The sequence below is a fragment of the Sorex araneus genome, chromosome 8, assembly GCF_027595985.1.
Source record: "Sorex araneus isolate mSorAra2 chromosome 8, mSorAra2.pri, whole genome shotgun sequence".
Classification (NCBI taxonomy): Eukaryota; Metazoa; Chordata; class Mammalia; order Eulipotyphla; family Soricidae; genus Sorex; species Sorex araneus.
Genome location: NC_073309.1, coordinates 21,262,072 through 21,288,539, shown reverse-complemented (window position 1 = coordinate 21,288,539; position 26,468 = coordinate 21,262,072).

Below are 26,468 nucleotides of genomic sequence, written 5' to 3'. Positions count from 1 at the left end.
TTCTGTGATAAAAACATATAATGTTTTGTGTCAATGTTTTTGTATTTTTTAGGTAGACACCCCCAAGTGAAATTATTGGATTATATGGTAGCCCAATATTTTGCTTTATAATAAATCTCTAACAGCATTGTTCAAAATGTTTGCACCAATGAACATTCCTCCCAATAGTGCACACCACTGTTTCTCCTCACTTTCTCAAACACTAGATATTACTGTTGCTTTTAAAAAACAATTCTATAGCTGTAAGGTGGTATCTCATTATGGTTTTACATTTCATTTTTCTTATGGACAATGGTGAGGGATTTTTTTTTCATTTATTTAAAATGGGCCATTGATATGCCCTCTTTGAAGAAATGTCTATTCAAACCTTCTGTCCATTTCTTGATTAGGTTGTTTGGGTTATTTTGTTAAGTTTGAGGAATTATTTATATACACTAGATATTAACTCTCTTTCTGATATATTATGTACAGATACCTTCTCCCATTTAGTGGGCTCTTTGTTCAGTTTATTCTTTTGATATACTGGAGTGTAGCAATTTAATGTCCCAGTTGCCTATTTTCACTTCCATTTCCTTTACTACTGGGTTCAACTCCTCCAAAACATTTCTAATCCTAATGTGGTGGAATTTTCTATCTTGATTATCCTCTGTGTATTTTATGGTTTGGGGGGGTCTTTCATTTAGTACTTCAAAACACTTTTGTGTGTCTGGGGAGGGTACATCTAGCATTTCTTAGGAGGTCTTCCTGGCTATGTACTCAGGAGCAATCCCTGGCAGTGTTCGTGAAACCAGTGTGCCAGAGATTCAAGCCTGGGCTGATCACATGCAAGACAAGTGCCTCAACTCTTGTTCTACCTCTCCAGCATCTGACTCTTCAACTTTTCCAACACCATTTGTTGGAGAGCCTGGCCTTACTCCTGTGCATGGTCTTAGATCTTTCGTTACAAATTTGGATAAATGTGTGTGTATATTTCTGGACTTTCAGTTTCTCTTCCATTGATATGGGTCTCTGCTTTCTTTTCCCTTTTGTGTTTTTGGTTTGGGGGACCATAACTGTCTGTGTTCAGGGCTTACTTCTCTCTTTTTCTCAGGGATCATTCCTGGCAGGACTGGGGGGACCAGAAGGGGACCTTATCTGCTTTGCTATCTTTCTAATCCACACGTATCTATTTTCACTCTGTACAGTACAGATTGATTGATTATGTTCCCTTAATGGTCATATGTTCCCATTAAGTCATTTGATGCATTCATTTTCTTTTCATTTTCTGGATTGTTGTAACTGTTTAGGTCCTTGCCATTTCATGCCAGTCTTAGCATTTGTGAAGATGGGGTCTTCCTAAGCAGTGCTCAGAGGCTCAGAGGGGATCAAACACGCTGGACAGTTAAATCCAGAGGGTCTGAGGATCTGGATCTACTAGTGTTCTGCGGTGCTCAGGGGATTTCAGGGCTACATCCTGCAGTACCTGGGCAGGCGCGGCCAGCCATGCTTTACCGGGTTTGAGCTCAGTCTTGGCACAAGTAAGGCATGTTCCCCAGCCCAATTTTCAGTAATTTTTAAAACGCCCTTAAAATTTTAAACCTATAGTACATTGCTTCGGGGGAATAGGACTATAATTTTTTATTTTTTTTAAAATATTATTGACAACTTTATTTATTTATTTATTTATTTATTTATTTATTTATTTGCTTTTTGGGTCACACCTGGCGATGCACAGGGGTTACTCCTGGCTCTGCACTCAGGAATTACCCCTGGCCGTGCTCAGGGGACCCTATGGGATGCTGGGATTTGAACCCGGGTCGGCCGCGTGCAAGGCAAATGCCCTACCCGCTGTGCTATCTCTCCAGCCCCAGGACTTTAATTTTTTAAAAAAATGTTTTTGCTTTCTGAGGGGAGCTACACCCTGCAGTGCTCAGGAGTCATCCCTGGCTCTGAGCTCAAGGATCACTCCTGGAGGTGCTCAGGGGACCATATGGGATACCAAGGGTCAAACCCGGGTTGGCAGCTGGCAAGGCCCTACTGCTGTACTATTTACTCAGGTCCCCAGGAACAGGGACTTGAACTGTTACTTCACTCTAGCCTTATACACTGAAGTTCTTTCCCTCTCCATACCTTGTTCTGCCTTTCAACAGTGTCTTCTTTCTTCTTTACACAGAACTTTTACCTCTATTGCTAAATTTATTACTTGGTATTTTACTTTTTTGTTTGTTTTTGTTTGGGTTTTTATGTTTTTATGTTTATGTGTTTATGTTTGGAGGTGCTCAGGGCTTACCCATGACTCTGACCTCAGGTTTCTTTGCAGGTTGGGAAGATGGGGGACCACGTGGGTTGCTGCGGATTGGTCGCAGGTTGGCTGCATGCTAGGAAAGTTCCCTGCCCTCTATACCATCGCTCCAGCCTCGGTATTTTACTTTTTAAGATGCAGTTGTAGATAAGATTGCCCCTGTAATTTCTTCTCCTGGCTCATTATTTGCATAGGGAAATGCAACAGATTTTTGTATATTAATTTTGTAACGACTACCGCAGCCACTTTGCTGTACTCACTGTTTCTAATAGGTTTTTAATAGAGTCTTTAGGGTTTTCTATATATATTATTGTGTAATCTGCAAATAATGATAGTTTCACTCTTCTGACCTGAATTCCTTTTATTTATTGTTTAATTGCTGCTATGCCCGTGTTTAGATGTATTATTTTATTTCTACACAATGTTACTTCAATTAAAATTTTTTAAAAAGCAATTGGGGGCTGGAGAGATTTAACAGCATGTGGGATGCATGCCTTGCATACAGTCTACCCAGGTTCAAATTCCGTCACTCCATGTCATCCCAGGAGTCCCTCCAGGAATGATCCACGAGCCCAGAGCCAGGAGTAAGCCCTGAGCACATTCGGGTGTGCGCCTCCCTCGCCCTGCACCCCACTCCCCCAATAAAGCCCTGACAGGTTCAGATCTTGAGTGTGGGTTGGAGGATGCCTCTTTGCAACAAAATTACTCCGTCCTTAATGATGTTTCTTGCAGCCTCCAGCATTTGGGCAGAGAACTGGGGAGTGAGAGGTCGGTTTTGTACCTAAAGTCTGTTTACCCAGAGGTTAATTTAGAAATCCTTAGAAGTGATTCAACATACAAATGCACGTGGAGAGAGTCTTCCGCCTGGGGGTGAATTGGATCCCAGCTGCTGTTCTACGTCTGACAGTTGCTGCCAAGTCACTGTGTCCTTGTGTCATATACCGGTTTGTTATAATCTGTTATAATGTTATGCAGTTTAAGAAAATATCATCCATATACCGTTGGGCCAAGAAAGGGTTAAAAGTCTGTAAGAGTCAGATCCTAAAATTTAAGAGCAATCAACTGTGCTGTCTGTGCTGGCTGTGTAAATCCCGAGGAGACCCTGGGGTGAATCCCTACGGGACCCTGGGATTTACAGCCACCCGTGCTGATAAGGGATGGCAAAAAGCATGCCCTGACCAGAACTATGTAAAGAGACAATTTGCTCCTGTGACAGGTATGACTGGATCTGAATTTAAGCCTTATTGATGTATGTCTGTAAACTGGAAGTGGAAAACTAGTTAATCTTGTGCGATCTTAAATGACACTTTGGATAGTATAAATGCGGCCTCAGTCTTGGAATCATTTGTTGAATGGGTTAGTCCCATGGCCCTTTGTGATGCCTGGCCCCTCCTGATAGAACACAGACCTGTCTTATTCCCTTCTGCATTGGGCTATCTCGTTGAGTTCTGACAGACTCAGCATCACACTTGCTCAGCTGTGTGTGAATTCAGGTGCTCAGGTGTGTAGCAAATGGTCTGGGATGGAACCCTGGAAAGGAGGAAATAGGAGGAGAGTTAGGCTGAAATGGGGTTCATTGACGAGACCGCTTCCTTCCCGGAGGACCTCATAAGCCTTTCGAGGGGCTAAAGAAGTTTGCATCGCTTGTGTTTTAGGGTGGGTTTATATGGAAGTTAAAAGGGGCCTGGGACAGTGTGGGGGAGTCGCTCTTTTAACTCAGGACCAGGTCCTGTTTCTGCCTGGTGGGGGCTGGTTGGCTGGGGTCAAAGTCCTGTAGGTAGTCTTTTGCTGTGGGTTCTGGGGATTCTGGTTGCCCAGAGGCCGTGGCCTAACTGAATATGCAGGCTTCGAAATGTCCATCTCTGGAGGACCTCACCGGTAGAGTTGCAGGTGTGTAGGTGTGTAGGTTTATAGGTGTGTCGTGCACAGGTGTAGAGGTTTGTAGTGTGCTGATGCACGGGTATGTAGGTGTGTAGGTGTGCTTGTGCACAGGTGTGTAGGTGTGCTGGTGCACAGGTGTGTAGGTGTGTACGTGTGCTGGTGCACAGGTGTGCAGGTGTAGGTGTGTAGGTGTAAGCTGTACTGGTGCACAGGTGTGTAGGTGTAAGCTGTGCTGGTGCACAGGTGTGTAGGTATGTAAGTGTGTTGGTGCACAGGGGTGCAGGTGTGTAAGTGTGTTGGTGCATAGGTGTGTAGGTACATAGGTGAGCTGGTGCACAGTTGTGTAGGTGTGGCTGGTGCTGGTGCACAGGTGTGTAGGTGTGTAGGTGTGCTGGTGTAAGGCCCTCCATGTGCTGAGCCAGGAAGCTGCTGAAGCCCCTCTGAGGACTGTGAACTAGTCAGTTGGGCTGGGCACTGATCGTGCCTGGGGGATAGAGCTCGCAGAGGGAAGGGACTGGGTTTTACAGAGGGGGGCTTTCCATGTGGCTGCCATGAAGGAGCACCTAAATAGGGGCCTGGAGGAGTCTAGGAGCACTCCTGGATGTAGAGGACTATATAGGGATGTGAAGGCACTATGTGGGGGGGTGCAGGGGGGTCAGTGCTGCACATATCAAATGCCAGTACTTTTTGGAGACAGGAGCACTTCCCTAGCAGTGCTCAGGGGGTTCAGAGGGCACGGCTGCCAGTACTCAGCCAACCATGCCAGACCTGCTCTGTGCTCAGGCCTGGCAGTGCCATGCTGCTTGGGCTCAGTAGTGCTGGGGGCCACGAGAGCTAGACCCAGCAGCACTTGGGGCCCTTGTGTCACCAGCAACCTAACAGGCCTTGTGTGTGTAAGGCATGTGCTCCAGCCTTCTGAGCAAACTCCCTGATCCATGCTAATATTTTTGGCATTATCCATAAACTGTCGTAAGTTGTCTTATTTTCACCCCAATCTTTGTAGAAGTTATTTTCTCAGTCTGTGTCTCCAACTTAATTTTCTAAATTCCTAAATTCCAGCCGATTCCTTTTTTTTTTTCAGTGAATCACCATGGGGTACCATTACAGACTTACAAACTTTTGTGCTTGCATTCAGTCATACAATGGTTGAGTACCCATCCCTCCACCAGTGCCCATTTTCCACAACCAACAGTCCCAGCATCCCTCCCACCCCCCACCACTCTGTCCCCCCCACCCCACCCTGCCTCTGTGGCAGGGCATTCCCTTTTGCTCTCTCTCTCCTTTTGGGTGTTGTGGTTTGCAGTAGAGGTATTAAGCGGCCATTATGTTCGGCCTATAGTGTACTTTCAGCACACATCTCCCATCCCAAACAGGCTCTCCTAGCACCTTTTACTTGGTGGTCCCTTTTCTATCTGAGCTGCCTTTTCCCCCAGCATGCAAGGCCAGTTTCTAAGCTGTGGAGTAATCCTCCTGGTACTTATTTCCGCTGTTCTTGGGTGTTAGTCTCCCATTCTGTTACTTTATATTCCACAAATGAGTGCAATCTTTCTATGTCTGTCCCTCTCCTTCTGACCCACCTCACTAACAGGGTACTTTCCATGTTGATCCTCCTATATGCAAATTTTATGACTTCATCCCTTCTAACATCTGCATAGTATTCCATTATGTAGATGTACCAAAGTTTCTTTAACTAGTCATCTGTTCTTGGGCACCCGGGTTTTTTCCAGATCCTGGCTATTGTAAACAGTTCTGCAATGAACGTATAAGTGCAAATGTCATTTCTACCATATTTTTTTCCCTTTCTGGGATATATTCCAAGAAGTGGTATTGCTGGTCAAATGGGAGCTCAATTTCCAATTTCCTGAGAAGCATCCATACTATTTTCCAAAAGGACTGAACCACTCGGCATTCCCACCAGCAGTCTGTGTGTGATTAACTTCTATCTTCAGTGCATCATGGTCTGAAAAGGCAGCTGATACAATTTCTATCTTCCTGATTCTATTGAGGTATGTCTTGTGACTCAGTACATACCAGGTCCATTCATTTACGTGGCTTCTACACCTGGCTCTTCAAAAGCCACCTTTGACTTTCTGTGTTCAAACTTTCATCTTCTACTCCATTTGTCCTTAAAGCAACATCCCTTCAGCCTAGGTTCACATGGTGACATTGATCCCTTTTGCTCTCATACCTTTATTTTATTTATTTATTTATTTTAATTTTTTGCTTATTGGGTCACACCCAGTGATGTACAGGGGTTACTCCTGGCTCATGCACTCAGGAATTACTACTGGCGGTGCTTGGGGGACCACATGGGATGCTGGGAATCGGACCCGGGTCAGCCGTGTGCAAGGAAAGGTCGGCCACTGTATGGGTAGGGCATTTACCTTGCACGCGGCCGACCCGGGTTTGATTCCTCCGTGCCTCTTGGAGAGCCTGGCAAACTACCGAGAGTATCCTGCCTGGTGAGCAGAGTCTGGCAAGCTACTTGTGGTGCATTTGATATGCCAAAAACAGTAATAAGTCTCACAATGGAGACGTTACTGGTGCCCACTTGAGCAAATCGATCAGCAATGGGATGACAGTGCTACAGTGCTACCTTTATTTTAAGGTGCATTTGATTTCTGGGTCAGAGTTCCTTCTATCTCATCTATAAAATGAGAATTATAATCACTGTATCACTGTCATCCCATTACTCATTGATTTGCTCAAGCAGGCACCAGTAATGTCTCCATTGTGAGTCTTGTTGTTACTGTTTTTGGCATATTGAATATGCCATGGGTAGCTTGCCAGGCTCTGCCTTGCGGGCGGGATACTCTTGGTAGTTTGTCAGGCTCTCCGAGAGGGACGGAGGAATCGAACCCGGGGCCGGCTGCATGCAAGGCAAATGCCCTACCGCTGTGCTACCACTCCAGTCCAAGAATTACAATAGTAACAGTATTATTGTGAAAATGTGAAAGTAGTGAGAAGCTATACTTCATTGTACATTGGCTATGCCCTATGTGCCTAGCACCATCCAGTTGTTTTACGTGAATTTGTATTTATGGAAGAAAAATATAATACGTGAGTAGTTATCACTATTACAACCCAAAGCCTGGGATTTGAAGCTCATTCTCTTTTAATTCCTTTTTACTGAAGCTTAGAGCAGTGTCTGTGTCAGACGTTGCTTTCTATAGAGAAAGAAAAGCTATTCTTCCCAAGTCCAACAGGATAAAGGTTAGTTTGATTTCTCGGGGGATTCCAGATCTATAATTTCTTTTTCCATAGAACTTTCTGGAATGCTGGTGCTGAGTTCCTAGAAGATAAGGTATAAGATAAGGAGGGCACAAAGTGCCCTCTTTACTATCAGGACAAGCAGAGAGAAGAGAATATAGCCAATATTTTTTTTTTTTTTAGCAAGAATGTCTTTCTTACTAAATAGCGAAACTTGCAATGACACAAATCCTCACCCTAAAATGACAGAGACTTATACCTGATTTCTGCTGGCAGCTTGTGCCCAAAGGAAGAGAAAAAGGAGTAGGATGATTAATTATCACACATAATTTATCTTTACAAACTTCCATATAGCGAGTGTATTCTTAATCACCAGAAGATAGTCCCAGTCAAGGGTGGGAAGGAAGAAGCCAAAGAAGGTTGTAGCATATGGGAAGAGCCACAACTCATACCTGCATTCGTGTATTGTTTAGGTAGGATGAAGATTAAATTGTGAAATGAGTATAATAAAAGATGTGGCTATTAACAATAATTGACAATGTAAAATCAATGGGAAGACAAGTTTCATGTTAAACAATTCTCTTTGAAGTGGAAAATGAAGGACTCCTCTTTAATAGAGAGTCCTTTCCCATGAAATGGATAAGAGTAGGCAGTAAGCACGCTCTCTGTGTTTCTCTCTCTGTCTCTGTCTGTTTCTGTCTGTCTCTCTTTTCTCTCTCTCTCTCTCTCTCTCCTGTTTTTATATAAACTGGCAAAAGAGGGACTGGAGTAATACCACAGCGGGTAGGGCGTTTGCCTTGCACGCGGTCGACCCGGGTTCGATTCCCAGCATCCCATATGGTCCCCTGAGCACTGCCAGGAGTGATTCCTGAGTGCATGAGCCAGGAGTAACCCTTGTGCATCACCTGGTATGACCCAAAAAGCAATAAAATAAAATAAAATAAAATAAATAAACTGGCAAAAGTATTAGGTCTGGCAAACTTTGAAATAAACTTCTTGCACAATTTGGTTAAATATTGGATGTGGTTTAACCTAAACCATTCAATAGAACAGATGCTTTAAGCAAAGCATCTGTAATGTGTAGAATAAAAAATGTCTATTTATTTGCTGATTATTTGCTACCTCCCCTCAAAGAACTGCTAAAAATAGAAGAGTAAGAGAACAGATCTCTTCTTTTATTGTAGGAGAAAGTTAAAAAAAAGTTAAAAGGAGAATAGTAACTGAAAGTTGGGATATGGGATTTAGCAGAAAGTATGATCTGATCTGATTTTCAATCAATCTTGAAACTGAGAATTTAAACACCTCCATCTGACATCAAATAGAAATGACCCATTGGTCATATGGTCAGTGTTTCTGAGCTTAAGATGCCTTGCAGGGAAAGAATTTTCAGCCTTATTTTATTCTTTTTCCTTTCCACCACATCTTCAAATCTCTTCCTTTCCTTCGGGTTCAAACCAGTAGTTTAAGGAGGCAGGACTATTAACAATGCAATTAATAATGGTTTCTCATGGACATAATCCCATTGTAAACCAAAAAATATTAGAAAAATTAAAGCAGTAAATTGAAGCATGGAAAGGGAAGGATTCACAACATGAAATGTCTTATGTAAAAAGCATGGATTACAGTTTGAATCTGTGTATATTTCCATATGATAAAAATGCTTTAGATTTAAATCAAAAGGAGACACAGCTGTGCAGTCAAGTGTTGGGCTAGAAGGTTTTAGAATATTAATAAAAGCATTTTTGGTTTTGCAATTGTGAAAAATTGCAAAATCAAAAATCACGAATCTGTGAACTTCAGGTTTGTGTACAGACTGATGCTAGAAGGATCTTGCAGTTTTTCTGTGAAGGATTCTGATCTGCACTGTGGGCTTTCGATAAGTTGCACCACACAGCACAAATAATAAAAGCTCAATTAATTGTTTGACAGATCTGGAATTGAATGGTAAGGATTGAATGTGAGAATATATGCAGTCAGAGGATGGATACTAGAAGAGCCCAGATATCTTAAAAAGGTGAACGGTTGAGTTTTTTCCATGGTTTGCTCTAACCATATCTTGGCATAATACTCAGCATTAAAAATCAAAGGGGCTATTGATACATGCAGTAATCTGAATGGGCTTCCACAAGTTTACTCAGTAGAAAAAGAAGCAAATCCCAAAAGGGTGCCTTTGATAACACCATAAACATCATTTTCTCTTTAGGAAAAAGTTTTAGGAAGATACACAGGAAAATGAAGTAATTCGTAATACTTGCCAAACCTTCTATTTTTGTCTCAAAAGATACATGATAATAATAAACCTTGAGGCCAGAGTAGCTATGCATTGGGTAGAGTGCTTGCCCTGCATGGGGCTGACTTGGGTTCGATTCTTGACATTCTATATGATCTCCTGATATTCACTGGGAGTGATCTCTGAGCACAGCTGGTCTGCCCCCCATAATAATAATAATAATAATAATAATAATAATAATAATAATAATAGTAGTCACTATCACTGTCATCCTGTCGCTCATTGATTTGCTCAAACAGGCACCAGTAATGTCTCCATTGTGAGACTTGTTATTAGTGTTTTTGGCATATCCAATATGCCACAGGCAGCTTGCCAGGCTCTGCCGTATGAGCGGGATACTCTCAGTAGCTTGCTGGGCTCTCTGAGAGGGGCAGGGGAATCGAACCCAGGTCAGCTGCATGCAACACAAACACCCTACCTGCTGTGCTATTGCTCCAGCCAATAATAATAGTAATAATAATAATAATAATAATAATAATAATAATAATAATAATAATAATAATAAATAATAGACTTTTCAATTTAGGAAGTTATTATTTGGCTGGGAGGACTTGCTAAGTCCTCCCAGCCAAAAACTATGCTAAGGGCCTACTCCTAGCTCTGTGCTCAGAGATCACTCTGAAGAATTGGGGAGTCTGGAAGGGGGGGTCATATCTATTGCCAGGGATCAAGTCCTTTCGTAACTTTTATCACTGTCACTGTCACTGTCATTACTTTTATGAAAGAAATAATTCTCAGCCAAAAATCATATGACATAGAGAACTAATTTTTTTCTCTTTCATTTAAAGCCTAGGAAGTATATAATAATGAAAAGATCAGATTGTGGATTTGGGGAAACTAGAATATAAAGCTAAGCTATTTCATCTCCTGTGTGACCTTGGGGAAGTTGCTAGACCTTCCCGAGAATGGCTAGCCTGTTTTTAGCAAGATAAGCAATCATAATACCTTCTTCATCTGATTGGTGTCGAGAAGAGATGACAGAGCACATGTAAACCATTCCCTGAGGTAAAAGTGTTCATTTTGACTTTTATTTTCATCAGTGAACACCTCTTTGACCCAGTCTCTGTTTATAGTCAGAGACTATCATTCGATAATAAATGAGGTATTGCAGATAAGAAAACAAACCCCCCAACTTTTTCTAGCTCTCAAGACAGGATACAACAAGGTCTGTTGTCTCAGGTACTCTGGGTCTAACTTCTACTTGTCCAATTTCCAAGACAAATACAATGGAAGTGCTTTGCCTCAGGAGACAACGATTTTATAAGACAATAATGGGTTATACTAATAATGGTCAATCAAAGATAGGACCCTCTCCTTCCCTGTCTCTTCTTGTTAAAATTTAGAAGACTCAGCAATTGTACATCTTGTTGCAGGATGGATGCGTGTCTGGTCAAGTGGAAACAGAGCTGGCGGAAGGACCTCTCAAAGCCTCCTTTTATTTGTGGGTTCGTTGGAGAGAATGGAGTGAGAGTGTCCCAGATACCAACTTCAATGGCCTGATGTACAGCTTCATTCTATACATCAAGTGTCTAACGTAGAAATGAACATTTTCATTGTATATTTTTCTTTATTTATTTTGGGGTCCACTGTAATTCTTGGCCAACTGGGCTGGTGGTTCAATTCAGGGACCTGAGCATGTGATACTGCTTGTACCCTGCTGTGCTAGGGATACCCAGGCTGCCTGGCAGTGCTGGGGACCTCCATGACTGCCTCAGTGATGTTTGGGGAACTGGGTAGCATTGGAAATAGAACCTGGATTATTCATACCAAGCGTTTATCCTAGCTGCTGTATGTTTCCTGGCACCAAATATCTCCATTTTATAGATGACTAATTTATTTATTTATTTATTTATTTGCTTTTTGAGTCACACCTGGCAATGCATATGGGTTACTCCTGGCTCTGTGCTCAGAAATTACTCCTGGCGGTGCTCAGGGGACCATATGGGATGCTGGGAATCGAACCCGGGTTGGCTGCGTGCAAGGCAAATGCCCTACCCGCTGTGCCATCGATCCAGCCCCTAGATGACTAATTTAAATGAAACACAGCACGTGTGATTATCTGTGTTCAGGTGACAGTGCTAATAAGTCATTGAGGTGTTATCAATGCTGGACAAAATCATCAATGTTTCATACTGAGTTTTGAATATACTCTTATAAAGACACACTTTCATGGGTTAAACTGGGATTTGTTAAACAAAATGAATTAAACTGGGATATGGATGTGTCAGAAAAATGCTACTTGGACAATTTTCAAACTTTCCCAAGGATATCTAGCAAATCTTCGAATGTTTTTGGAGGTTAGGACTCACAGCTGTGAGATGGTATGGTGAGATAGACATTTTGAGACTGGATAATTTCTACAGGATATTCCAGTGCAGTGTTTCTATAATTAGTCAATATTACAATGTCTGAAATAAGTTACTAATTGTCAATCTGTGAATATTATTTTGGATGAAAAGTAAATCTATAGCTCTCATTTCTCAAGTGCATTAAATATTTCTGGTGCTTGATAATATGCATTATATCACTTCTTATTTTTATTTATTTTGGACCACACCTGGCAATGCTCAGCTGCACTACTGACACTAAGTGCTCCCGTCATTTCCAGCAGTGCTCAGGGCTCCATGCATTGCTGGGGATTGAGCCTAGGCCTCCTGCATGCAAAGCATACACTCATCATCTGAGCTACCTCTCTGGCCTTGACAGTACTTCATTTTGCTAATTTTTTATGGGGGTGGGGAGAGACTGGTCATTTTACTGTGTTAATTTTAAAAAACGGCTACCCTGTTTATGCTTAGGATATTATTTATTGAAACTGTACATGCTACTTAATCCGATCCTGTCTCCAGTCACCTCACAACACACTTGAAACCGCTGATATCCAAAAAGGACAGACACACATGTTACTAACTAGGAGGCCCGGGTTTATTCCCACTGGTGGGCCGGCTGGAAGCCAAGCTTGACAGAGCTTTTTACCTTTATGTACTTTGTTTTCTCAATTGTATAAATGGAGGGAATGTCAGATCTGTGTCAGAGGGTTTTCCTCTTAAATGTTCCCAATATCTGTTATAAGGGCTTATATTTCAGTTCAATCCTTTCTCTAGATCACACAGTAAAAAGAAAAAAAAAGATGAGAATAGTAAATCGACGGGAAGAGTGCCTAGAAAGCATGAGGCCAAGGCTGCCTTAAAAACCCTTTGGTCTGTTAGGCAGGACACTATTTTGAAGTTCAAGGGCAGAGCGCTTGTGTTAAAAGGTGAACATTTGCAGAGTTGAAAGCAATTTCCTTTCATGTCCTTTTTAAATAGTGCTGCCAAGCTTCAAAGTCCCCCAGAAAGAAAATAAGGGGATACTTTTGTTCTTCATTTCTCATTTTTTTTGTTTTGTTTTTTGGGGTGTTAATCAGGATGAGGTACTACTGAGGTTAGGACTGTAAATTGTTTGCAGTGCCCCAGGGAGAAAGCAGCTGATGAAATGAGGACAAACACTGATTTCAAGGTGAAGTTCAAGGGTCTGCCCCAGGCCTCTGTGTCGCTCCATCCTTAGCACCTGGAAGACAGAAGTAAGGCCAGGAGAGGGTGGGCAGACTGGGAGAACAATTTGTTCTCTGATAAAGTCTACTGCTCTGAAAGTTATCTTGAAATACTTGTGAGAAATGACATTATGACTTCTTGCCCCAGAGAACAACGGAAACAAACAAACAAAACCTTCTCAAAACCAAACCAAAAAAACTCATCTAGGAACTAGAATTGAACTTCAGACATAGATTTTAAAAAGAAAAATCTAAGGACAGAGCAAAGATGACTTTTTGATATTGATATTCTCTCTCTCTCTCTCTCTCTCTCTCTCTCTCTCTCTCTCATTGTCTGTCTGACAAAATCACCACTAATAATGATTGCTGATTGTTTGGCCAAAGAGGAAAGAAGAGGCCAATATAGAGGGAAAACTATTACAGGCAAAAGTATCTAGATGAGTGGAGGAAGAGCTTTGGTGATGAAAATGATAAATACAATCCAACTCTAAAATAAAATCAAATCTGTACAACTAAATTAATTGAAACATATAGAAATGCAAATAAATATTGTAATAGGTTCCTGAGTGTAAATATATTTTAGCATATTGTGTGCAAATATGTCCACATGTTCATGGACACATGCATATAAGAGACTTTTTCATTGACTCCAACTAGTATAGTGAGGCTAGGAGATTAGGCAAGGGGCAAGCTGTTTATATTTTTTATTGGCTTCTTTTAGCTTATGTGATTTGGGTTGTTTTAAATTTTTCAAAATCTCCATGTCGGGGCCAGAACGATAGCACAGTGGGTAGGGCATTTGCCTTGCACGCGGCCGACCCGGGTTCGATCCCCGGCATCCCATATGGTCCCCCAAGCACCGCCAGGAGTAACTCCTGAGTGCAAAGCCAGGAGTAACCCCTGAGCATCGCTGGGTGTGACCCAAAAAGCAAAAAAAAAAAAAAAATCTCCATGTCAAGTTTCACTAAACAAAAATTTAAATGTGTCTGAGAAAGCTCTGGGGACATATCAAAAAAAAGAAATAAAGTTGATTTTTTTTATTCAACATGCAGAGTTCTACCACCAGCATCTATAAAGTAAACTCAGAAATCTTGTTTAAAATTTTCAGAGACTGTCCCTTTGCCTAGCATATGTGGAGTCCTCAGTTTTTGATATTATCCAGTTTATGCTCTCTTAGGGTTACACTGCATTCTGCACCAGGGAATAAAGTCAGTCCTGGAGCAGGACCAGAGTCATTTATCTGTCATCAATGACTCTTCGATTGAATGTCCAGCAGCTGGAGTAGAGAAAAAGTGGGAGATTTTAGTGAATAGACAGGATTGGGCTCTGGGGAGCAAATTAAGTCTTATTGCCTTATGATCAAATTTATTGTGTGTCACTCATATTATTGAAATAAATATCATACCTCGAGTTTAGGGCTGGAGCGATAGCACAGTGGGTAGGGCATTCGCCTTGCACGCGGCCGACCCCGGCTTCAATTCCTCCAGCCCTCTCAGAGAGCCCGGCAAGCAACTGAGAATATCTCACCCGCATGGCAGAGCCTGGCAAGCTACCCGTGGCATATTCGATATGCCAAAAACAGTAACAACAAGTCTCACATGGAGATGTTACTGGTGCCTGCTTGAACAAATTGATGAGCAACGGGATGACAGTGACAGTGACAGTGACCTCGAGTTGAGGAGGAAGTATAGAATGGGTATCTTTAATATCATTAAAATATTGCTGTTTAATAAAATATGTGAACACTAGGTGATGAAATGAGAATGATTCCTGAATTACAATTAGAATACTAGTTGTCAGCCTGTGTGTGTCTATTTGTATCAAAATCTATATTTCTGTATATAAAATCATTAGCTTTGATGAAGAAAAGAAAAGTACCCTTACCCTCTGCAAGGGCTAGAGACATAGGGCATTTGCCTTGCATGCAGGTGGCCTGGGTTTGATCCCTGGCATCCCATTGGTCCCCTGAGCCCACTAGGAAAGATCCCCGAGAGCCGAGGCAGGAGTAACCCCTGATCATTGCTAGGTGCGATTCCCCAGAACAACAACAACAACATCAACAACAACAAAATCCCATTATACAAAAAAAAAAGAAAAAAGAAAAGTAGCCCCTTTGTGGAGAAAACGAGAACAGGGAATGAAAATTAGAATTTCCACTATTTCTTGGAGCCTAGGGTAGTGGCTTTTTTTTTTTTTAGTATGGACTCTATTTTCTCTCTCACTCTCTCTTCATTTTAAACTAAAGTATATACCACACACACATACACACACACACAGAGTTTTTCTCAACTCTCTATTGTTCTTGCATTGTGAGAACCTGGGCACTAAGTGAATACTAGTTGCCAACCTAGTGTGTTTGTGTGTGTTTGAGTGTGTGTGTGTGTAGGTGTGTAATATTTGCAGGTTGGGTTCTCTGGGGAAAAGATAAGATGGAGTCAACCGTACAGAGAGTATACTGGGGAGTACCTGGCAGCTGCAGAAGACACTAAAAGTAGCTTTGGCATAACACAACTGTTTTGCTCAGTTGTTGGTCATGACATTGTCCAATAAAATAGGCCCATGATTTTAAGTCTAATATGACCTGAAACAACTGAGACCTAAAAGTAGCCCATTAATAACATTGCTTGTGTCTAGGCAACAATTTTTTCTGAAGAAGGATTTCAGGATCTTATCTCTAATTTCAGTCTTACTATATCTGAATCTCATTGCATATTTGTTGATTTTCTTTTCAACCCTGAGGGTCAAATTCAGAGCATAACACATGCAATGCAAGTGCTTCCTGCTGAGTCTGATCCCAGGCCACCTTCATTCATTAAAATCTTTTTTATTGACCTACTGGTTAATGATATTATGGACTTTGAGACGTTTAGCTTCATACCTCTGTATGTGTATGATTGTCAGCTCTAGAAAACATAACATTTTTTTGTGCTGTCTAAGTCACAAGTTCAACTGATAAATAAATATATACACATTTTGCAGGAAATTCTAAAGTAAATCCAGTGTTTTAGCTGGCAGAGTTATATTTATAGTTTTACCAAATTTTCATCATTCTGTAAACGTGTATATTTTTGAGTCAGTGGAAATGTCTCATAAAATTTTAATGTAATATGTCTGAAATATCTATTACTACTTTTATTATGGTAATCAATATAAAATTTTAATTTCTAAACCAATATGTATTTGTTCAAATGTCCTAAGTGATTTCATTCTTGCTTGAAAAATGTAGGAGAGAAAATTTGGTCAATTAATTAAGTTTTAATTGACATAACATGCTAATTTCATGAGCAACAACATAGTGATTTAATATTTGTTTATATAGTGAAATGATCTAGTTTATTTAATTATATATCTTAATGTCTGTTGAGAATCTTTGGAGAGGGTCACTAAGGAAATGAAAAAAGGAGCCAGGGAACTCCAGAAAGATGATTTATTAAATTGAACTAGCAAGGATAGAATATGTGTAGCAAGCATTGTAGCACTGTCGTCCATCTATTTGCTCGAGTGGGCACCAGTAACATCTCCATTGTGAGACTAGTTGTTACTGTTTTTGGCATATCAAATATGCCATGGGTACCTTGCCAGGCTCTGTCATGTGGGCGAGATACTTTCGGCAGCTTGCCAGGCTCTCCAAGAGGAACAGAGGATTCGAACCTGGGTTGGCCGGATGCAAGGCAAACGCCCTACCCGCTGTGCTATCGCTCCAGTCCAGAATATGTATAGAGAAGAGAAATATTTATGAAGAGATGGTGGAAAGCTAAAGTGGATTTAAACTATAAAAGGTCAATTCAGCAGGGCAAAGTTAAGCGTGAGTTTAGAATGTAGTTGTTAGTGGAACTAAACTCAAATTCATGTTCAGTCATTTTTTAGTTTACCAAGATGATATGTTCTCTGAATAGGTTCTCTCAGTGTATATATCTATATAATGGGAATTGGGAATGATAGAATCCACTTTAAATATTAAAAGACAAAGTGAGTGCAAAGTACTTACCCAGAGTCTCTCTCTCTCTCTCTCTCTCTCTCTCTCTCTCTCTCTCTCTCTCTTTCACACACACACACACACACAGAGCTCTCAACATTGATTTTTCAAAACTGGGACCTGCATGCATTAATGTACTTATTTAAAATTTTTAGTAACATAGGTCCAGAGCAGTAGTTAGTACAGTGAGTAGGGCATTTGCTCTGCACATGGCCAATCCAGGTTTAATTCACGGCACTCCATATGGTCCTGAGTCAACCAGGAGTGATCCCTGAGTGAAGAGCCAGTAGTCAGTTCTGAGCACAGAGCCAGGTGTGGTCCCCAAACATAAAACTTTTAGTACCATTTGTTGCTGCTTAGCAGCATGTATAAAGTGCTTACCTATGTCACATTCCTCAGTTACTAAGAGCATCCCCTTTATACAAAGCGCTCTTCCCTGGGTTTAAGTCCTTATGGCAGATGACAACCTGAATATCTGGTTTTTGTGTTGTGTTGCTGGAGGTTGAGCCCAGGGCCCCACATAAGCAAGGCAAGTGTTCTACCACTCAGCTACACCCCTGGCCCTGCCGCTGTCTGCAGTGTGAAAAGTGGGCGAGAACTTCCTATCATGCCTTGATTTAATCCTAGAAGCAGTTTGCATATTTCTAATTAGATGCACAGATGATGCAAATCAAATATCTCCGCAGCACTCATTACTTTAGATTCCTTTCCCAAGCCCCCTCCATCCGCCCCACCCGCTTGGAGGGATAGTTTACACCTGTCTATTTATTGTATTTCCTTTCCTATAAATTAGTGAAAAGCCTGTGGCTATAATCTTTAGGTAGTTAAGAGAAATAAATGATTTAAATGAGGTTTTTGGTTTAGGTTTGTTTTCTTTTCTCTCTGTTAATTATGGTTGAATCATGCCTTAGATTTCCTCTCAGATAGGATGTGTCCCTGAAGCTCGAAGACATGGGTACGATTAGAAGGGCAATAGGTGGTGATTTGGAACCAGTCACACTTCTTTATTCCCTCACTTTCCTCTACCCACCCTGCCCTATTCAGAGTGAATCAGCTTGGGATTATTTGTCTGTCACCTCATGAGTGTTGATTGCCCCCACATTATAGGGTGCTGGGGAATGAGGCTGTGTGGAGTTTGTGGTCCCCAGCGCTCACCTGCTGCTCCCGGAATCCACCTCAGTAATACTTCAGTGTGGCTTAAACAATGTAATTGCGATCACGCGGGCCCCTCTGTTACTCTGTCTTACATCTCTATTTTTGCCATGTAGAGAAAGTTCAAATTACTTTAGTACAGTATTAAGATTCATTCAGCTTTAGTTTTTAGTTTCTGCCACTTGCATCTGCCATTCATTGGCACAGCTTTCTTCCCTGGGACAGAGCAAAGTGGCCAGCGTCAGCGTGAGCTGCCATGTCCAGTGTCTTTGCATTGGCACTGGAGTATCCTTTTTGTTTCCTCTCTAGTGTGCACCTTTATTTCTGAAGTGAAGCATTGTCAGTTTTTTGGGAAAAGTCTTCCCTGCTCCACACCTGATTTGTTGACAAAATTTGCCTTTTTTTCCCCCCTGTTCCAAGAGATACCTGAATAAACCTCTGTATGAGTAGTTAAGACAACTTGGAATATAGTAGTAGTCATAATTTGAGACAAAGAGAGGGAAGACAGGATTAAAATAGGATTGTTACTTAGAATTAGACACAGCAACCTTGAAAGGAAAGCAAGGGAAAAATAAAAAGTAAGCTTCTCATGAGCATTTTCAATATGAATTGAAAGAGAGAGAATGACACCAGGACTTTCTCTTGAACATTTGCTCAGTCTTGCTTCATATGGATATTATGGGACAGGAAGAATACTCAGAGGCTCTATGCTGTGTGAGCATATACAGCATTGTATTTATGCAATAGCTGGTTTCATTTATGGAATGACTTCTTTTCTAGCTTTGCCTTTTAGCCTATTATGATAAGTGAAATTAATTCCTCTCTGCTGATGAGCAAACTGGTGCATGAGTCTTAAATGTGCTTGGTCCCAAATTAAGTGGCAAAACTGGGATTAAACTTCCTTTATACTTGGTCCTAGTGTCTGTGACCCTAAAGCCTATAAAAATACTGAAGGCATCGAAGTGAATCAACAAAGTAGAGCCTACAGAGATGAAAACTTCCAACACTGTTAACTGTCCAGACCAACATTTCTCAACTGAGTCCGTAAGGACCCCAGTGGACCCCAGAATAATATTGCAAAGAGGTCACAAGTCAAAAATGCTCAAATGGGGGGCCGTGGAGTGAAACCAGGAGAACATATGATAGAACAGGGGTGCCACAGAAAGAAAACATGCCAGAAGGGGCCCACTGCCAAAATAAAGGTTGAGAAACATTCGTCTAGATCATAACTAGAGGAAGACTATACAGTCCTAATCATATATCTTTAAATATTCTGATTATGGTGTGGTTCTAATGATCATTAGGAAACTATTACTTATTGGAGAGAATATAGGAAATGTATCCCTATTAACATGAAATAAGCTTCAATTGTTGTTTTCCTCACCAACTGTGAGAAACTTAATGCAGAAATCCTTTTTAAATTCTGGATTCTTGAATCAAATTTCATCACACAGAAGGTAATCAATAGTTCTTAAAAGGTGTGGAGTATGTAATTTATCAGTATTTTAGAATGAGTCCACAGCGAAAAGAAAAGTTTGGAATTCTCTTGAAGGTAGGTTTCTAGATTTGTAAATGAGGAAGAAAATGTAAGAGTTCCATAACCAACACCTTTATAAGTAAGTGGCCGATTCATGCCTAAAAGTCATGCTTCTTGTTCTCCCAGACCTTTCTCTCCCAGGTCTTCACAGTTGAGTTTTCTCAGAGCTGAATTGGTTCTTAGGTTCATAGCATGAGATATTGATGAAGGATCTTTTTGTCTAACTAGTTACCTTCTCACTCAATAAAGCAATACTGTTTTACAAGTCTCTCAGCTCATTCTTGGGATTGGACATCAAGCTTTGTAACTGAGGAAGTGTCTTTTAGTTGTACACTGAGTAGTGGCAGCAAAAATGGCTCCTGGAATCTGTTGTTCAGGGTTTCAGCTGATGGCCTGAATAATGGGTCTTTTCTAAAATTGTCTCCTGAGCCTTTGGCTACTGTATTTTAAACCAGAATGTTGAAATGTGGCATTTGGCCAATATTTATAGCCCATTTTGCCAAGGAACCTTCATGGAGCTTATTACCAGGAGGATTTTCATGATTACTACCATTACAATAAAAAAGGAATTCATTTGAGGACTAAACCTGTGAGCTCAATAAACAAAAACACAAGCACATCCAGAAGCTTGAGCAACTTTTGCCAAATTCTCTCCCATCATCAGGCAATTGCCCAAAGAAACCCTGACAACCAGCCAATTTGGGTTTCATAGAAAAATGCTCTAACCTCTCCTGTTTTACCTTTATTCTTTTTTAGCAGGACTGCCTTTTAAAAAATCCTTTATAAAAAGACTTTTATAGAGTTAGTGTTCCCAAATCTATAGAATTACTGAGTTTTTAGATGGAAAATTGGGGAATATGATCAAATTTATAATGAAATATTCTGATTAAATGAAGCTGCCAATATTTTCCACTTTGCCAAGACCTGGAGCTACTCAGAGATGAGATAATGTTCCTGGGTATAATCATGACTTTGAACTGGGATCATATAAAAGCACTTTAGAGTGTACCTAGTACTCTTTCCTAGCCCAATTGTCCTTCATTGCAAGAATGTCTCCTTCAGTATAAGGAAAGATGGATATTTCAATGTCCTATATGCCATCTTTGTTCATAAGTGGACTACTTAATTTAGGATTTATCAATTCCAAATATTTATCTGGCTCTTGAGAACCAACTCTTTTCAGGAAACTTAAGTAAACACAATTACCAAGTTACTGTTATTGTTATTGTGGTTTAATTTTTAAACTTGTTTAGCAGTATACTACTGAAAAATGTACACGTATTAGTTCAATCCTTCAAGTCTTTGTTACAATGCCACCTTCTCTTTGACATTTTTCTGTCTAGATTCATGGTAATCTAAAACTCATCCTGCAACAAACCTTATTTTGAAACTGTGAAACAAATAATTAACCTCAAAATATAGACATTCATTCATAGTTATGATTTATTTTCTTTCTAGAATCTAAGTTGATGGAGTGTTGGCTTGATCTCTGATGTGGGGAGTGGGGTGGAGGGGTGTCTAGTACAATTCCCTGCAAGCTTAGCACTGAAAACATACTTTTTAAAATTAAGTCAAAGCATCAGCTTATAAGTGATCCAGCATTTCACTTCTGCTCAACACATCACTGTAGCTATTAAAATTTTGGTTGAAATTTTATGAGGGGCAATAGAAATATCTGACATGTCATTCAAGGAAGGTAGCAGTGAATATGTGATAAGGTCCTCAGCTTAGGCTGAGATAACAATATTTTAAAGCTGGTCACTTCTTTCATTTGTTCGGTCATAAAATTATTTTCACTAAAATGTGTCTTCTTATGCTTTTTAACCAATCAATATTTTCAGAAAGTACAGAACACAAAAGCATTCTGTTTCCCCCACCACCACCCCCAGTGTTGGAGAGTCTGCGCTTAAAGGAAGGAGAGGATTTAAAGAAGAGTAAATTTAAAATTATGATTAAAATCTAATGAAGGCATTTTTTCACTTGACAAACATGTATTGGGGGAATAATGTATTACAGATTTTGTCTTAGGCACCGAGGATATAAAGATAAATAAGAATTTAGGCATCGGGGCTGGAGGGATATCACAGCCGGTAGGGCATTTGCCTTGCACTCGGCCGACCCGGGTTCGAATCCCAGCATCCCATATGGTCCACCGAGCACCACCAGGGGTAATTCCTGAGTGCACGAGCCAGGAATGACCCCTGTGCATTGCTGGGTGTGACCCAAAAAGAAAAAAAAAAGAATTTAGGCATCATTGTGGAAACAGTACTATGTTAGTAGTTGTAGATTAAGGGAATATTGTCAGAGAGAAGTTTCCTCAAGGTTATGGAAAGTCAGATTCAAATGGAACGGTATGTCAAATAACCAAAGGAAAAACAGTCTTAGATAGTGAAATGTGTTAAGTATAATAGGGAAATACACAAAAAAATTTATTTAAAAAAATAATAGAAGTTGAATTAGGAGAGATGATTGTGTTGAATAGATCATCCTTCCAGCCCATCTCTCTCTTTCTCTCTCTCTATATGCATATATGTGTGTATATGCATTTATAATATTATTTGTACACAACAGAACCATTAATGCTGAAGAAATTAGCTACGTGATTAGTGATTAGGAAGAGCCAATGAAGGACTTGTTTTCTTAAGACCTTTCCCCTGCTTCCCTTTCACATCTTCGGTCTGCCCACTTGAGCAATGGGGATAGCTGTAGCAATTCTCTTCTGACAGTGGCGCAAAATTAATCACTGAGGGCCCTGCTGCACTTGCCCAGGGACTTTCAAAGTGAATCTGGGCTGCCGTGTGCTGCAAAGAGGACCAACATTTCTCTTTGGCTTTAAAGGATGTCCCATTGTGAGAATGAACTTTGGGTTTTATCTCTTCCTTTGAAATAGAATACATCAAAGTGAGACATCTGAAGGCAAAGACACAATGATCCCCAAGACACAATCCAAAGCCAAGTTCAAAAAACCCAGAGATGAGTTGTGTTACTACGAAATTGTATTTTCTGACTGAGATGGAGGACAAAGAAAGATTAACTAGCAAACATAAAACAGGTCTTGAAATTCCTATTAGTCTCATGCCCCAGGGCACCTAGTTTTACAGCAGGACCCTTATTTTGTTTCTCTACCCCCACCCCCCCAACCAAAAGTAAGGGAGCAGAGGTCTTATTTTTTTCTGTCTGAAATATATAGTTATCGGAACTAAGTTTCTTAATGATTAGATGATGGATGAGGAAAATCAGTCCGGGAAAGTTGTTATTGAAATGTTTTTCCTTGGAGGGTCCGAGTTTGGAGGACTGCATCCAGTGTTTGGCATTGTAAGTGCAACAGTGGTTTTCTGCATGCCACTTTCTAAAGCATTTTTTGGGGAAGGTACACCTACTGAATGGTAACTGTGCTGAAAACCTTACATTATAATTAAATGATATGTGTCTCAATCATACTAAAGGATAAATGCTCTCTAGCCAACCTGGATTTCAGTATAGAAAAAAAGCATGTCAAATGTACACTCTGAAAAATTCCTTATAATTTATTACTGTGTCCATGTTTTTGTTCTATTTTCAGAATTATTTATTTATCATTTCCATATTCAACAGGTGGAGTAGGTAAATTTCTTATCACATTATTTTCAATTGTTTCAATTTTCCCTATTTTCAATTGTTTCCATTTTCCCAGAATCAATTAGATCTGGAAACAAGGATTTGAATGAAAGGAATTCACTTGAGAAATTCAGGAATCATGGGTAGGCAAGTGGATGATGAAGTAGTGAGGGGAAGAAGTCAGTGGCGGGGCCGGAGTGATAATATAGAGGGTAGGCATTTTGCCTTGCACGAGTCTAACCCAGGGTTCAATCCCTGGTATCTTATATGGTCCCCTGAGTAATACTGCTGGGATTTTATTCTAGAGTAAGGTAGGAAGAAAAAAAATCAGCTAACCCAAAATACGTCTTTGTCAAAAGATTGGTTTCATGAAAGGGTCTCTGAAGGCTGGTTGGAAGTTGCCTTCTGTGAAAGATATTTAAACATAAATTCTCAGACTTGGCATCTCACTCACCATATGGGGAAGACGCAGTCTCCTTATCTCATTTCAAGGGAGAAGGTGGAGCTTAAATATGCACACTTGTTTTATGTGGCTTAAATGTGCCTATTCCAATCAAATGACCTAAACTTGGTGCAAAAAGTAGACTTGGAAAAACCAGTTAGCCACATGCAAAATTTTTTTTAAAAAAATGTTCATCATTACTTATTAATTAAAGCAAATAAGAGATAGGGTGAAAGACCCAGGAGGGTGGCAGATTCCAAAAAGACGGGGAACAACCAAGTTACAGTGGGGATGCAGTAAAAAAGGAAACTTCACTCATTGTGGTAGGAAGGTTATCTGGCCCAGCCTCTCTGAAAAACAGAGTGGTGGTTCCTCCAAAATGTAAGAACAGAGCTTTCTTAGGACCCAGTGATCCCACTTCATGACATCTACCTTCAAACATATAAACATTCATTTGGAAAGATATATGCACTCCTATGCTCCTTGCAGCTCTTAGTACAATTGCTAGAATGTGGAAGCATCCAAGTGCCCAGTTATAAATGCATGGATTTTATCTGTCACCTAGAAATGGGGGAGGAGGGTGATCATGTTTAGCAAAATAAGGCAGAGAATGAAGGGCAAATAGTAGATGATCTCTCTCACCGGTGGTATATAAAGAGCTGAAACAAGGAAAAAGTCAATATGGAATGATAGCAAATTCCTGGTCAGGGAGTACAAAGATTCGATTACTAAGGAGTTGGGAGATGGATGGGCTGGAATGCAGAAGTGGACTAAAGGTGACAGAGGGACAGCGGTGGAGGGTCTTGGACACTTAGGTGGTGGTCGGGTGCAGTACTGTATTTCAAAGCCATAAATGTTAACACTATCATAACCAAGCCGCCTACACCTTAACAACTGCAAAAAAAGTGTATGAAAAGAAAACCCAAAACTGAAGTGGGCGCCAGAGAGATAGTGCAGGGGTTGCATGTGGCTGACCTCTGAACCACATATAGTTCCCTGAGAACCAGCAGGAGTCTCCACCAGGATCGTGTTTACCAGGACAGCTGAACTGTCCCCAGTGCCACATATGGTTCCCTGAGCATCACCAGGGGTGATCCCTGAGCATATCCGGGTGTGGTCCCCAAACAAACAACAAGTATGGAGACAGGCGAGTAGTACAGTGGGCAAAGTGCTGGCCTTGAACATTGGTGACCCAGGTTTGATTCCTGGCACCCATCCAGTGCTCAGGGGGTTGTCAGGTATGGTTCCTGAGCACAGAGCGAGGAGTAAGCCTTGATCCCTGCCAGGTGTGACCCTCCTCTTCCCCCAAACCCTCCAAATAGAAGAGCAGGTAAAGTGCTTGTCTTATGCACAATTAACCCGGGTTCAATTCCCAGCACCGCATATGGTCCCTCCTGGTATTGAAAGGTGTGATATTCCCGAGCACAGAACTTAGAGTTAGCTCTTGGCACTGCTTGGTGTAGCTCCCAAACCAAAGCACCAAAACCCAAACTAAAACAAACAGAAGAACTGAAGTGGACTCTTTAGGGCTAAAGAAAGAACAAAGAAAAGCCCCAAATCAGTGGCCAGAGGCTTGCCTGGTCGTTTGGACATCACGGCAACTGCTCCCTGGAAATCATTCTTTTGGCTTTGATAGGGCTGAGAAATAACTTGGTTGTGATTGGGACCTAGAACCCTGGCTGGACAGAGCGGTCAGTGGTGACTGTGGAAGTGGAGTCCTCTCTGGCTGACAGTCACCCTGTTGATGTTCTTCTCCACTTTCTGATCCAGGATCAGAGCTGCTAGTTGTTACTTCTCGACCAACAGTTCACACCTGCTTTCCGCCACTCTGTAAACAAAGCATGCTGTTTCCTGGAAAGTTCCTAAATAGGCCGAAACTGTTCCATCACCCTCAATCTCCTTGGCAGAAAACCAATCCTTCTTGTTCTCTTTCTCAGGTTTGTTTTACAACCTCTGCTGGCCAGATTCGCTTCCCAACTTAAGCTGTTTCCTCACAAATAAAGCCCCGTGGAGCTGTTTTGCAGTGTTTGCGGGTCCCCTCACTCATCTTCCCGTTCTCCTCTAGACGTCCTGATTGAGCAGAGCTATTTCAGAAGGTGCCTGCAGTTTTATGAACAAGTAGTCTTTTTCTGTATCTCTCTCAGGTACCCGGGTCATCCACATTGTTGTGAAAAGTGACTGCATTGTGTGCTCTTGAGTTTTGCTTCCTGATAGAGAAGAATTCATTGAGGAGACTCAGCAAGGCAGGATGGTGACAGAGTTTAGTCTAGTTGAGTTTGGGGAACACACCCAGCAGTGCTCAGGGCTTATTCCTGGCTCTGCACTCAGGGATCCATCCTGGTGGGGCTCAGAGGACCATGTATGGTGCTGGCGATCGAACCTGGCCCAACCACGTGCGAGAACAAGCGCCCTCCCCACTGTACTCCCCCAGAAAGGGGGAGGAGCACGGGGAGCACTCTTTGGGTTCTTATCTCTGTTCCTCTGTTCTCCCTCGCTGGCCTTTCTGACCTTTCAGACCATGTGCAGGGAGCTGTGCGGGGAGGGGATGATGGATTGCTGAGTCCAGAAAC